Here is a 16,125-nt window from a genome sequence, read left to right as displayed (position 1 = left end):
GATGACGAAACGCGCCTGGGAGGGCAAGGAAGGTCTAGGAAGGAGGAAGGGCTCTTTTGAATGCTAGCCGGGGTTTTTGTTCTAATGTCTTTGCACCTTTGAAAACTTTGTGAGTATCATTGATGTTTTAAATAAATCCATTACCAAGACGGTATCACGCTATGGTCCTCTTTTTGATTTATATGATCCATGCGGTTTACAAACTACATGTAATATTGAGACCAATGGTTTACATCTACTGGGAGGAAGCTGCTGTGAGGGTCTGACGACTGTGGCTGGGAGCATATGAAGGCCATTTGCTTTTTTTACCATCCAACTACTGAATCCCATTCAGGTAGGGGGTTACACCTACAGTACATTACGTTTGGCACCTGGAGCATTTATTTTTGTTGGTGCTGAAAATCCAACACAACGCTAAATGCCATAAAACCTTATGAACTGTGAAAACGTGTGTTTTTTTTTTTTTTGTTTTGTTTTTTGATGAACTGCCCATTTTCCTGGACACAGACAAGAAGGAAGTATGTCCGCCAAGGTGACAAGGGTGAGGTTCCATTGGCCTACAGAAAATTTGGCACTAAATGATGACTCTCTTGAAGGGTTGTAAGGTATGATGTAGAAGTCAGCGATGGTCCTTTTTTCTCCAGGCCATGGAAGTATGTCCACCAAGAAGACAAGAGTAGGGTTTGTTTTGCCTACAGAAAATTTGGCACTAAATGATGTCTCTCTGGAAAGGTTGGAAGGTATGGAGTAGAAGTCAGTGACGGTTCTTCCTTCCCCAGGTCATGGTATATCTAGTAGTAGTTGGACTTATTCTGTAAAGTTGAAGATGTTTCATAGCTTCACCAGGTCACATTTACAGATCTAAACTTACACATTCGAGCTGAAGAAAAGGCTTGGAGAAGCTACGGAGCGTCTTCAACTTTACAGAACAAGTCCAACTACTACTAGATATACAATTACCTGGGGAATAGAGAACCATCACTGATTCCAACCTTTCGAGAGAGATATAATTGAATGCTAAATTTTGCCAGAACAGATCCAGTTTTTTGTGGCCAACTGCTACTGGATATGGTGTAGAAGTCAGAGACGGTTCTCTTTTCTCCAGGTCATGGAAGTATGTCCACCAAGGTGACAATGGTGGGGTTTGTTTTGCCTACAGAAAATGTGTCACTAAATGATGACTCTCTTAGAAGGTTGTAAGGTATGATGTAGAAGTCAGCGATGGTTCTCTTTTCTCCAGGCCATGGAAGTATGTCCACCAAGAAGATAAGAGTAGGGTTTGTTTTGCCTACAGAAAATGGTGGCACTAAATGATGACTCTCTTAGACGGTTGGAAGGTATGATGTAGAAGTCAGCGATGGTCCTTTTTTCTCCAGGCCATGGAAGTATGTCCACCAAGAAGACAAGAGTAGGGTTTGTTTTGCCTACAGAAAATTTGGCACTAAATGATGTCTCTCTGGAAAGGTTGGAAGGTATGATGTAGAAGTCAGTGACGGTTCTTCCTTCCCCAGGTCATGGTATATCTAGTAGTAGTTGGACTTATTCTGTAAAGTTGAAGATGTTTCATAGCTTCACCAGGTCACATTTACAGATCTAAACTTAAACATTCGAGCTGAAGGAAAGGCTTGGAGAAGCTACGGAGCGTCTTCAACTTTACAGAACAAGTCCAACTACTACTAGATATACAATTACCTGGGGAATAGAGAACCATCCCTGATTCCAACCTTTCGAGAGAGATATAATTGAATGCTAAATTTTGCCAGAACAGATCCAGTTTTTTGTGGCCAACTGCTACTGGATATGGTGTAGAAGTCAGAGATGGTTCTCTTTTCTCCAGGTCATGGTATGTCTAGTAGAAGAGATGATGAAATGGCTTGGAAAAGTTATGGAGCATTGTCAACATTACAGAACAATTTCAGCTCAATGTGGCCAACTACTACTGGATAAGGTGTAGAAGTCAGTGACAGTTCTCTTTTCTCCAGGCCATGGAAGTATGTCCACCAAAGTGACAATGGTGGGGTTTGTTTTGCCTGCAGAAAATGTGTCACTAAATGATGACTCTCCTAGCAGGTTGTAAGGTATGATGTAGAAGTCAGCGATGGTCCTTTTTTCTCCAGGCCATGGAAGTATGTCCACCAAGAAGACAAGAGTAGGGTTTGTTTTGCCTACAGAAAATGGTGGCACTAAATGATGACTCTCTTAGAAGGTTGGAAGTTATGATGTAGAAGTCAGTGACGGTTCTTCCTTCCCCAGGTCATGGTATATCTAGTAGTAGTTGGACTTATTCTGTAAAGTTGAAGATGTTTCATAGCTTCACCAGGTCACATTTACCGATCTGAACTTAAACATTCGAGCTGAAGAAAAGGCTTGGAGAAGCTACGGAGCATCTTCAACTTTACAGAACAAGTCCAACTACTACTAGATATACAATTACCTGGGGAATAGAGAACCATCACTGATTCCAACCTTTCGAGAGAGATATCATTTAATGCTAAATTTTGCCAGAACAGATCCAGTTTTTTGTGGCCAACTGCTACTGGATATGGTGTAGATGTCAGAGACGGTTCTCTTTTCTCCAGGCCATGGAAGTATGTCCACCAAGAAGACAAGAGTAGGGTTTGTTTTGCCTACAGAAAATTTGGCACTAAATGATGACTCTCTTAGACGGTTGGAAGGTATGATGTAGAAGTCAGTGACGGTTCTCTTTTTCCCATGTCACGGTCCATCTAGTAGTATTCGGTCACATTGAGATGGACTAGTTCTGTAATGTTGGAGATGTTTCATAGCTTCCCCAAGTCACTTTTACTGATCTAAACTTAAGCATTAGAAATAATGAAGCGGCTTGGAGAAGCTACAGAGCATTTTCAACATTACAGAACAAGTCCAGTTCAATGTGCCCAACTAGTCCTGGATATAGTGAAAAAGTACGTTTTTTTTCCAGGTCATACTATATATATCTGGTAGTTCTTGGTCACATTAAGTTGGACTTGTCCTGTAAAGTTGGCGACATCTCGTAGCTTCTCCTGGTCACTTTTTCGGATCTAAACTTAAACAGCTGAAGAAATGGCTTGGAGAAGCTACGGAGCATCTTGAACATTACAGAACAAATCCAGCTCAGTGTGGCCAGATGTTACTGTAGACGTCAGTGACGTTTCTCTTTTCCACAGGTCATAGTACTGTATATCTAGTAGTAGTCGGGCACATTGAGCTTGATTTCTTCTGTAATGCTGGAGACATTTCGTAGCTTCCCCAAGTCACTTTTATAGATCTAAACTTAAACATTAAAGCTGAAGTAGTGGCTTGGAGAAGCTACGGAGCGGCTTCAACATTTCAGGACAAGTCCGGCTCAATTTGGCCAACTACTACCGTGTATGGTGCGGAAGTCAGTGGCGGTTCTCTTTTCTCCAGGTCATGGTATATCTGGTAGTACATGGTCACACTGCGCTGGACTTGTTCTGTAATGTTGGTGACATTTTGTATTTCCCCCCTGGTCACTTGTATAGATTTAAACAGAAACATTAGAGCTGAAGAAATGGCTTGGAGAAACTACAGAGCATCTTCAATATTATATAACACAGTGGTCATCAAGCCTGTCCTCAGGGCCCACTAACAGGCCAGGTTTTATGTATTACCTTGGGGAGATGCAGACTAGAATACGGCAAACACTGAGCAGCAAATTATATCACCTCCAATGTATTTCAGTTATCTTGCAAACCTGGGCTGTTAGTGGGCCCTGAGGACAGGGTTGATGACCACTGATATAACAAGTCCAACTTATTGTGGCCAACTACTACTGGATATGGTGTAGAAGTCAGTAACAGTTCTCTTTTCTCCAGGTCTATCTCAGGGGTCTTCAAACTCTGGCCCACCAGTTGTTCAGGAACTACAATTCCCATCATGCCTAGTCAGGCCTGTGAATGTCAGAATTGCCTCATGGGACGTGTAGTTCCGCAACAGCTGGAGGGCCTTAGTTTGGAGATCCCCGGTCTATCTGATAGTAGTTGATCACATTGATCTGGACTTTTTCTGTAAAGTTAAAGACATTTTGTAGCTTTTATAAGTCACTTTTACCGATCTAAACTGAAACATTCCAACTGAATAAGTGGCTTGTGGGAAAGTACGGGAAACATTTTCAACATTACAAAACAAGTACAGTTCAATGTAACTGACTACTACTGTGTATGGTGTAACTTTTTCCTTGAAACAGGTTCTAAGGAGCAGCAAAGCTTTCTGTATTATTAATTTCAACATTAACTAGTTGGGTAAATGGCGTCTGCCCCCCCCCCCTTAAACCATTGCCCCCCTATGTCAGGGCCTTTTGGGTGGAGCTAAGCCTGAAAAGACCCCTCAGATGGGGTTGAAATACCACCAGGCTGTGGAGCAGCTACTACTGACAAGTAAGAGCTGAAGTTAGCACAGAGGCGAGATGACTAAGCAAGCCGGTCACAGAGAATATAAGCAAACCACAAAGCTCAGACATGCTCCCCCCCCACCCCCAGTTGTTTCATGACAAAACATTAGTCACCTCAATCAGCGAGATTACTCAGGGGATGAAACACTAGCTGGCCGAGGCCACTGGCTATGAATCCGTACCTGGGACTAATTATTAAAATATAGAGAATTGATCGCATCACGGGAGGAAATTGACAGCCACAAGAATGAGAGGTCAGCCCAGCAAAACCAAAGTTTGCGCTTAATAAAGCGACCCCGGGCCTGCCGGCCAACCATATTCACATAGCTGCAAAGTCTAATTTTCTTGAAGGCCATTAGCAGACCGCACTGTAGGGACCGGCTTTCCGTGTTAGAAATGTGGATGATGACTAGCAGGATTCTTCCACAGCTTGGTAAAAAATTCCCCACAGTAAACCAAATCGGATTTCAGTTGATATAACACAACCCGACTTTGTTTTCTTCGGTGGGATTTCCACCCGTTTTTCCTGATTCTTCACGTCTCATCCTTTGACTCTCATCCCTTTTTTTTTAACTTTACCAAGAATGCAAAAGCATCCAATTTTAACACGATAAACGTTTAGTATTCTAGAAACAGAAGGAACATTCCGTGTCCTTATCCGACCTCACCTGAGGTCACTAAGCCCCATCTAATTGTAAGAATAGCCCCATGAGCCAAGGCCGGCTAGGAGCGTTCACGCACTTGACCTCATAACCCACTTCCCTTAAGGGCCTTGTCTAGGTTTCCTCGAACTTCCTTGTCTTTGGGAAGACCACCGAATATGGTCCACACAAGTGGCAGAGATGATTGATGCTGCTGTTACCCATGGCTAGCATCTGCAAATGGTTTCCAGTCTGGAGGTATAGGACTACATCTGCAGCATGAGACACACATGAAGGTGGATTTGGCTCAGTCAGTTTAGGAGGCTTGTATATCACACAGTAACTGGATTCAGTACTTGTTGTTCATTAAGCAGATCATTTTTGTAAATCTGTTGCAAGGTTTCCTACCTGCGGATCCTGCCTACGACAGCACTTCCTGTTGTAGGCTGACAGCACTAAGCCAATGGCTTGCAATTAGCAGCAGAGTTGTCAGTCTACCGTGTGAGCTCCTACTCTACACTTGGCCTTTCCCCTGGTAGACCTGAGGGGCAAACCAACAGACGTAGTGCAACCACCAGGTCTTGCCCACTGCTGGGCTGCAGTCTCCCATCTCTGGGGCCTCCAGCAAGCTGCAGATCCCTTCGCTTTCCACAGTGCATCCCAGCTACTATAGTGCCCCCAAATCCCATAAGGGCCCACAGTGCTCCCAGGCCCCCTTTACTTCCAAACCTTCCACAGTCCCACACAGCCTCTCACAGTGCCCCCCCCCCCAGACTGCTATGGAGCCTCCAGTTTTCCAGAGTGCCCCCAACCTCCAGAAGCATTGCACCCCAACTTCTCACAGTGCTCCCCAGTCCCCTTCCCGAAACCTAATTTCCTGCAGGGCCACCAAGTCTTTTGCAGAGGCTCCTAACTCACTCTACAAGCACCGCCTCCACCCCTTCATAATGCTCCCAAACCTCCAACAGTGTCCCACAGTGCTCCCCAGATCCTTCCAAAAGGCTCATTCCCTCCATGGCCACCAAGTCTTCTGCAGAGGCTCCGAACTCACTCTACAAGTACCGCCACCACCCCTTCATAATGCTCCCACCTCCAACAGTGTCCCACAGTGCTCCCCAGATCCTTCCAAAAGGCTCATCCCCTCCATGGCCACCAAGTCTTCTGCAGAGGCTCCGAACTCACTCTACAAGTACCGCCTCCACCACTTCATAATGCTCCCACCTCCAACAGTGTCCCACAGTGCTCTTCAGATCCTTCCAAAAGGCTCATCCCCTCCATAGCCACCAAGTCTTCTGCAGAGGCTCCGAACTCACTCTACAAGCACCGCCTCCACCCCTTCATAATGCTCCCACCTCCAACAGTGTCCCACAGTGCTCCCCAGATCCTTCCAAAAGGCTCATCCCCTCCATGGCCACCAAGTCTTCTGCAGAGTCCATTTGACCCACTCCATAACCCCCAACCCCTCCACACAGTCCCATCCAGAGCCATTCCCGGGTCTCAAAAAAGGTGGAGAACCCTTTTCCTATGGGGATACGTAAACGATAGGCTGGGATCACAGGGTATGGGCAGAATGATAGAGTGACCTGCCCTGAGGAGCACCTCTGGTGCTGGACCAAGGAGGAAGCTTGGGACAGTGCTGGAGAGGGTAAGAAGAACTTGGTAATATTTTATTTTAAAAAAAATTTGGGGGGGGGGGTGAGTATCTTAAAGATAAGTTCTACTTTACATAAATTAATATTTACTGTTGGGGTGCGTCACCAGGGAACCCCCGAGACACCTCAGCTTGGCTCTTTCGCCATCTTTACGAGCGTGAGTTTTTCGACTTGTGATCTGTTTTCACATATCTGCCTGGATTTTGTAACTTCCGTCTGGTCTCTGAAATGTCCTTAATTACTTAGAGGAAGCGCGTGTGTGTTTTTGATGTTCTTAGCAAGGCATGCAGTGTAAGATTTCAGCTCTCGCAGCTGCCTATAAATCAGTTTTAGTCCACAGATTGCGGCCTCTCCTGTTGTATGTTTGTTAATCACCGACTTGTCTGGTTTGAATTCTTGCATCCAGGAAACTCAAGTTCTCTTCAATGAGGGAGAAATTAGCGCAGTGTCCCAAGCTTCTTGTTTTCAACAGACGTTTCTATTTTTCCTGTTTTTTTTTTTGCTTCTTGTTCCACATTTAGGGTTTTGCTGCAAACAGGTTGAAGGCCCAAGAAGGCACTGTGATGACCTGCAAGCACCCGCACACCCAACGAAGCCTTGATTGCCTCTCTAGTGTGTTGGCATCCCCTCCGATACCCGTACTCTGCTTTACAGTGGTGGTCACAGTTGGGCGTTCACCAGATGGAATTTTCATTTTTTTTTTGTGAACCTGCAATATAAAGTGGATATATCTGAACATCTATTGTGATGTCTCATTTCACATAATGACACAAAGCCCCAACCTACAACAGCAGAGAGCCCCCAACCTTCTGCAAAGCGCCAACCTTCCACAGTGGACCACAGTACCCCCAGCCCTCTGAAAGCCCCTAACCTCCCTCAGTGCCACCCGGCCTTTCCACAGTGCCCCCAACCTGCTGCAATGCCCCAGCCTCCCACAGTGGACCATAGTACCCCCAGCCCTCTGAAAGCCCCTAACCTCCCTCAGCGCCAGCCAGCCTTCCCACAGTGCCCCCAACCTGCTGCAATGTCCCAGCCTCCCACAGTGGACCACAGTACCCCTAGGCCCTCTGAAAGCCCCTAACCTCCCTCAGCGCCAGCCAGCCTTCCCACAGTGCCCCCACCTGCTGCAAAGCTTGAACTTCCCACAGTGATCCGCAGTACCCCCAGGCCCTCTGAAAGCCCCTAACCTCCCACAGTGCCCACAACCTTCTGCAAAGCGCCAACTTTCCACAGTGGCCCACAGTATCCCAGTCCCGCTGAGAGCCCCTAATCTCCCACATTGCCCCCAATCTCCAACACTGACCCACAGAACCCCCCCAGGCCCTCTGAGAGCCCCTAACCTCCCTCAGTGCCACCCAGCCTTCCCACAGTGCCCCCACCTGCTGCAAAGCCTAAACCTCACGCAGTGGTCCACAGTACCCCCAAGCCCTCTGAGAGCCCCATACCTCCCATAGTGCCACCCAGCCTCCTACTGTGCCCCCAACCTGCTGCAATGCCCCAACCTCCCACAGTGGTCCACAGTACCCCTAGGCCCTCTGAAAGCCCCTAACCTCCCTCAGCGCCAGCCAGCCTTCCCACAGTGCCCCCACCTGCTGCAAAGCTTGAACTTCCCACAGTGATCCAAAGACATGCAGGTAGGTTAATTGGCTTCTGTCCAAAATTGGCCCTAGTATATGAATGGGGACCTTGGATTGTGGGCGCCTTGAGGGTAGGGACCAATGTGAGTGTGCAATGTACAGGGATGGGGTCTATTGTAGACACTCACTCAGGTTGAACTGGATGGACTGGTGTCTTTATTCAACCTTACTAACTATGAAACTATGATCCACAGTACCCCTAGGCCCTCTGAGAGCCCCTAACCTTCAACAGTGCCACCCAACCTCCCACAGTGCCCCCACCTGCTGCAAAGCCTGAACCTCCCACAGTGCCCCCAACCTTCTGCAAAGAGCCAACCTTCCACAGTGGCCCATAGTATCCCAGTCCCTCTGAGAGCCCCTATCCTTCCACATTGCCCCCAATCTCCAACACTGACCCACAGTACCCTGAGGCCCGCTGAGAGGTACTGTGGGCCACTTGGGTGGTTGGAGCTTTGCAGCAGGTTGGGGGTACTGTTGGAAGGCTGGGTGGCACTGTTGGAGGTTAGGGGCTTTCCGAGGGCCTGGGGGTACTGTAGGCCACTTGGGAAGTTGGGGCTTTGCAGCAGGATGGGGCACTGTGGGAAGGCTGGGTGGCACTGTGGAAGGTTAGGGGCTCTCAGAGGGCCTAGGGGTACTGTGGACCACTGTGGGAGGTTGGGGCAATGCAGCAGGTTGGGGGCACTGTGGGGAGGCCAAGTGGCCCACAGTACCCCCAGGCCCTCTGAGAGCCCCTAACCTCCCACAGTGCCACCCAGCCTTCCCACAGTGCCCCCAACCTGCTGCAAAGCTCCAACCACCCAAGTGGTCCACAGTACCCCCAGGCCCTCTGAGAGCCCCTAACCTCCCACAGTGCCCCCAACCTTCTGCAAAGCGCCAACTTTCCACAGTGGCCCACAGTATTCTAGTCCCTCTGAGAGCCCCTAATCTCCCACATTGCCCCCAATCTCCAACACTGACCCACAGTACCTCCCAGGCCCTCTGAGAGCCCCTAACCTCCCTCAGTGCCACCCAGCCTTCCCACAGTGCCCCCACCTGCTGCAAAGCCTAAACCTCACGCAGTGGTCCACAGTACCCCCAGGCCCTCTGAGAGCCCCTAACCTCCCATAGTGCCACCCAGCCTCCCACTGTGCCCCCAACCTGCTGCAATGCCCCAACCTCCCATAGTGGTCCACAGTACCTCTAGGCCCTCTGAGAGCCCCTAACCTTCCACAGCGCCACCCAGCCTCCCACAGTGCACTCAACCTGCTGCAAGGCCCCAACCTCCCATAGCGGTTCACAGTAGGTGAACAACCCAGGCCCAGCAGGTGGGGACACTGCGGGAGGCTGGGTGGCACTGTGGAAGGATAGGGGCTCTCAGAGGGCCCAGGGGTACTGTGGACCACTGTGGGAGGTTGGGGCATTGCAGCAGGTTGGGGGCACTGTGGGAGGCCAAGTGGCCCACAGTACTCCCAGGGCCTCGGAGAGACCCTAACCTCCCACAGTGCCACCCAGCATTCCAACAGTACCCCCAACCTGCTGCAAAGCCCCATCCTCCAACAGTGGCCCACAGTACCTCCAAGCCCTATGAGAGCCCCTTTTGCAGTAGCATTTTTTAGTGTTTTTTAGATGTAGAGTTTTTTTTAGCTTTTTTAACAAAACTATACTGCTACAAAAGATTACGGCTCAAAAACGCGGATAAACGCAGAATATTGTGTTGTTTTGTTTTGTTTTTGCATTTTTAAGCTTTTAGCAGAGTTAGAGTGTTTTTACAGCTGAAAAAACTCCTCTCAAAACCCACTAGCCACTAGTTCCCGGGTTTTTTTTTTTTTTTTTACAGCCAGAAAATGCCCCTGCAAAAAAACTGCTGATAGCAGCCTATGTGTGCATGGACACATAGCATGACATGCTGGGGAGTTCACTGGCTGCAGAAAAAAACAGCCAAAAAAACAGCCGCTGTAAAAACGTCCAGTGTGCATGAGACCTAAAGGTTAGGATGTGGCTATGTTGTCTGGCAGGGGGTCTAATTTACAAAGCTAGCTGAACAGAATTACAATCTTCCTTGGCAGGTAACAGTTCCCAAATATGTGTTTCTGTGTTTTTTAGCTGTTTGGCCAAAGTTCTCATTTGAAAATGGAATTCAACTCTGCTAAAGTTTTCTTTTTTTCATCCCCCCCCCCCCCCCCCAAGAGGTTTGTGCCATAATGTACCAGTGTGAACAAGCCCCCGATGCTTTGCTCCTCACAATTTTCATGTGTCGGTGTGACCCTACAGAGGTGCGGGAACCCATCGGGGTAATAGCCGGTCTCTAGTTAGAACGGAGGTGACAAATGAGGTATAGAGCATAATGTGGCAGGTTATTATTCGATTTATTATTTTGTATTATTTTTTTTTATGTTAAAATTGTTATTTATTTTTTCATATTTTTTTTTAATTCCATTTATTTATTTTTTTACAATTTGTTTTTTTACTATTTATTTAGTATTTTTTTTTTCATTGCCTAATTTATTTATTTTATTATATTTATTTATTTATTTTTATTATTTATTTATTTTTCTTTTCAACTTTTTTAAATTTATTGAATATTTTATTTTCAATGTGCACCAATGCAGCGCGTCGGTGTGAAATGAGACCACTGGTTACCTTCTTCTTGAGTTGGGGCACGCCGCTGGTGTGAATAAGCCCCCACCCCCCGGTGCTTTGCTTCTCACACTATTCCTGCCATGCCCCAGTTGGTGTGTTGGTGTGACCCCGCGGAGGTGCGGGAACCCATCGGGGCAGGAGCCGGCCTCTAGTTAGAGCGAAGGTGACAGGCATTGCGTGGAGGTGACAAATGAGGTGTGGAGACTAATGTGAGTCTAATGTGACAGGTCAATGTGCAGGATGGGGGGGGGGGAATGGGTGTTTTCTGACCCCCAGAGACGGTCCTAATGGGCGCTCCTTGTACTGCTCATACCCCACATCAAAGCTTGGTTGGCCCGTACATTGCATAGATAAGGCCCGAAGACGAAGATCCGATCGCCTGGAGATGCCCATACATCTGTCAGACGTTCCATTCAATTTTTTTATTTTTTTTGTCACATCGTAAAGCCATTGAATGCATAAAGTGGTGGTGACAGTCAACTTGCAAGTCGATGGGATGGAAATCGTCCTGGTTGAACCCATCGACACGGTTTTCCCATTTTCTAGACCTTTTTTTTTAACCCCTCCCAGCCCCAGCATCCCTTTAACCAGGCAAGGTCTGTTCAATCGCGTGACCACCCGATTGACTGAAGCATCCCAAACCTGCAGCCCTACTCGAGACCTGCTCAACTCTCCGCGGACAAACAGGGAGCCGGCTCATAGAAGCCCGTCCTCTCTCGCCATTGTGCGGAATAGATGAATGGGAGCGGCACTACAACTTCCACTCTTCCAAGTATTTTTATTTGATTATAAAAAGCACCACCTTCTTTATGCGTTTCACTATAAGCCATTCATGGTGACCAAGCCAATCACGGTAACCAAGCCGTTCGCGGTGACCAAGCCGTTCGCGGTGACCAAGCCGTTCGCGGTGACCAAGCCATTCGTGGTGACTGAGCGGTTTGCAGTGAGCAAGCTGTTCACGGTGACCAAGCCATTCGTGGTGACCAAGCCATTTGCGGTGACCGAGCCATTCACGGTGACCAAGCCATTCGTGGTGACCAAGCCATTTGCGGTGACCGAGCCATTCATGGTGACCTAGCTATTTGCAGGGACCAAGCCATTCACGGCGACCAAGCCATTCAGGGTGACCAAGCTATTCGTGGGGACTGAGCCATCCGAGCTATTCGTAGTGACCAAGCCATTCATATTTGTGGTGAAACGCATTAAGAAGGTGGTATTTTTTTGAGAGGAGACGTTATGATTGTAGCTCTACTACTAATAATCTAATAAAAATATTTGGAGACCAAGCTATTCCTGGTGACCAAGCCATTTGTAGTGACCAAGCCATTAGCAGTGACCAAACCATTCATGATGACCAAGCCATTCGTGGAGATGGAGCCATTTATGGTGACCAGCTATTCGTGCTTTCCAAGCCATTAATGGAGACCGAACCATTCGTGGTGACCAAGCCATTCATGGAGACAGAGCTATTCATGGTGACCAAGCCATTGGTGGTGACCAAGCCATTGGTGGTGACCAAGCCATTGGTAGTGACAGAGCTATTTGTGGTGACCAAGCCATTTGTGGAGACCAAGCTATTCGTGGTGACCAAGCCATTGGTGGTGACCAAGGCATTGGTGGTGACCAAGCCATTGGTAGTGACAGAGCTATTCGTGGTGACCAAGCCATTCATGGAGACAGAGCTATTCATGGTGACCAAGCCATTGGTGGTGACCAAGGCATTTGTGGTGACCAAGCCATTGGTGGTGACCAAACCATTGGTAGTGACAGAGCTATTTGTGGTCACCAAGCCATTTGTGGAGACCAAGCTATTCGTGGTGACCAAGGCATTGGTGGTGACCAAGCCATTGGTAGTGACAGAGCTATTTGTGGTGACCAAGCCATTTGTGGAGACCAAGCTATTCGTGAGGACCAAGCCATTCGTGGTGACCGAGCCATTCATGGAGGCCGTGCTATTCGTGGTGACCAAGCCATTTGTGGTGAAACGCATTAAGAAGGCGGTATTTTTTTGGGGAGAAGACTTCATGATTGCAGCTCTACTGCTTATAAATCGAATAAAAATACTTGGAGGAGTGGAAGTTGGAGTGCGGCTCTCATTCATTTATTCTTTACATCGTGATTGGTAGTCATAGCGGTCACATGATTAGCAGCCGATCCTGCCACCTCCCGATCATTACTAGAGACCAGGAGCTGCTTTTGACAGCTCAGTCACGGCTCTGAGAGCCTGCGTTGGGCACAACCTCAGACACCCATTGACACACGTGGGCTTTTCCACCTCCGGGTTGGCGTGTGTGTATGGCCAGCTTTACTGTCATTCAGCAGAATGCTTGCTCTGTGAACACGCACACTTGCTGTGCACATCCCCCTCCCCCCACAGACACGCCTTTCCCAGCCTTGTAATTACCAGGCAGTCAAGATGTCAGTCAGACGTTGGCCAAGTGTAATAGGTCAAAGAGAGAGCGCCATCGGAAAAATCCTTAGGGGTCCAAAGCCTTTACGTGCAGCTGTTTCCAACAAGCAGGGCAAAAGCCACCAATGCGTTTCAGCGGCTACCCAATCGCTACACAATCGCCCCCTTCATGAGGGGCAGGGTATCGAGCTTGCCATGTCTACCGCGAAGCCCAGCGCTGGCTGTTGTCTATAACATCTTCTGTCCTACAGGAGTTCCTTGGGGTTTATTTAACCTCCTACCATTTCAAACAGCCCAGATGAAGGGGGACTGTGGGGCCCCCCCGAAACGCGTTGGTTGTTCTTTGCCCTTTTTTTGTGTACAATAAAGACTTTGGAACCCTAAGGATTATTAATTTGGTGCCCTCTTTAACCTATCACACTGGATTCCTCAGCTAGGGAGGGGGACCCGTCTTTATGATGAGCTGCTGAATGCAGACCAGTTGAGCTCAAGTAATGACTCTGCCCACATTTTGATAAGCTGTGGTTGGCAGGATAGGCTCCCTACCAGCACATCTTGGATTCAGACGTTGACATCCCGGTGCATTAGGTTTTAGTGTATATTTTTATGTGGGGGGGTCTGGGGGGTTTAAACACAACCCCTGCATGTGTCGTCTCCCTCTGCCCGTTCTATTGCCACATTTCCTGGTCTCTGTGTGCCCATTGGCTGACCTGTGACCGACGTAGCAGGTAGAGGGGAGGAATTTCAGCGAATGTCTGTTCACTGGTGTCCCTCTCCCTGCTAATGACCCCGAAGTGACATATAAAAGCTCACTTCCTGGTGTCGCCTTCCCCATCCAGCACAACCAGGGATGGGGCCTTGGAGTGCGGTCTGTGCACGGGTGTGAACTGGCCTCATAGACAAACTGTATCCGGCCCGCCCCAAAGTTTTATCCCCCCCCCTAGCTGTAAGAGGGGACTTTACTGTGGATTCGTAAATAAGGGGGGGGGGCTCTGAAGGGGGGGTCTTACATAAAAGGCAACTGGGGGAATTCTCAAATAAAAGGGGACCCTGCGGTAAAGGGGACTCTGATGGGGACTCTCATGTAAGGAGGGCTCTGATGTAAGATGGGACACTGAAAGGCAAACTTTGATGGGGACTTTAATGCAAGGGGGGCTCTGATGGGGACCCTCATTTAAGGGGAGACTGGTATGGGGACTCTTATGTAAGGAGGGACTTTCTTGTAAATGGGACTCTGACGGAGACTCTCATATAAAGGGATTCTGATTTAAGAGGGGACTCTGATGTAAGGGGGACTTTAGTGGGGATTATAAAGTAAGGGGGGCTTTAATTGGGGACTCTGATGTAAGGGGGACTTTAATGTAAGAGGAACCTCAATGGGGACTCTAATGTAAGGGGGACCTTATTGTTGACTCTGATGTAAGGGGGACTTTAATGGGGACTCTTATGTAAGGGGGACTTTAATGGGGACTCTGTTGTAATAGGGACCTCAATGGGGACTCTGATGTAATGGGGACTTTGATGGGGACTCTGATGTAAGGGGGGCCTCAGTGGGGACTATGATGTAAAGGGGGACTATTTTGTAAGGGGGACTTTAATGGGGACTCTGAACTAAGGGGCTTTAATGGGGACTCTGATGTAAGGGGGACTTTAATGCGGACTCTGATCTAAGGTGGACTTTAATGGGGACTCTGATGTAAGGGGGCCTCAATGGGGACTCTGATGAAAGGGGGACTTTAATGGGGAGTCTGATTTAGAGGGGACCTCAATGGGGACTCTGATGTAAGGAGGACTTTAATGGGGACTCTGATGTAAGGGGGACTTTAATGGGGACTCTGATGTAAGGGGGACCTCAATGGGGACTCTGATGTAAGGGGGCCTCAATGGGAATTCTGATGTAAGGAGGACTTTAATGGGGACTCTGATGTAAGGGGGACTTTAATGGGGACTCTGATGTAAGGGGGACCTCAATGGGGACTCTGATGTAAAGGGGGACTTTGATGGTGACTCTGATGTAAGGGGAACGATCATGTAAGGGGGACTTTGATGGGGATTCTGAATTAAGGGGGCTTTAATTGGAACTCTGATGTAAGGGGGACTTTAATGGGGCTCTAATGTAAGGAAGACCTCAATGAGGCCTCTGATCTAAGGTGGACTTTAATGGGGACTTTGATGTAAGGGGGACCTCAATGGGGACTCTGATGAAAGGGGGACTTTAATGCGGATTCTGATTTAGAGGGGACCTCAATGGGGACACTGATGTAAGGGGGCCTCAATGGGGACTCTGATGAAAGGGGGACTTTAATGGGGAGTCTGATTTAGAGGGGACCTCAATGGGGACTCTGATGTAAGGGGGGCCTCAATGGGAACTCTGATGTAAAGGGGGACTTTAATGGGCACTCTGATGTAAGGGGGATTCTAACAGGGACTCTGATGTAAGGGGGACCTCAAAGGGGGACTATCATGTAAGGGGGGCCTCAATGGGGACTCTGATCTAAGGGGGATTTTAATGGGGTGATCACATCTCGCTCCTTGTTTATTGTATTCCGTTCAGAGCCGCTAATCAGGGGCCCCAATCTGTAAACAATGATCACGTCAGACCCGAATCCCTCTCATCACGGGTGCCTGCGATGCATAAGCCGCCCCATAGGGGGCATTTCTTCGGATGATCACTGGACTCGTAATGATGGAGTCGCAGCTGCGGGATGACTTTCGCATTTAAAAAATAATTGCTTGGTGTAAAAAAGAAAAGATT

This window comes from Lithobates pipiens, unplaced genomic scaffold, assembly GCF_037356315.1.
Source record: "Lithobates pipiens isolate NorthernLeopardFrog02 unplaced genomic scaffold, aLitPip1_a1.2 Scaffold_37, whole genome shotgun sequence".
Classification (NCBI taxonomy): domain Eukaryota; kingdom Metazoa; phylum Chordata; class Amphibia; order Anura; family Ranidae; genus Lithobates; species Lithobates pipiens.
Note: the sequence above shows the minus strand (reverse complement) of the source record.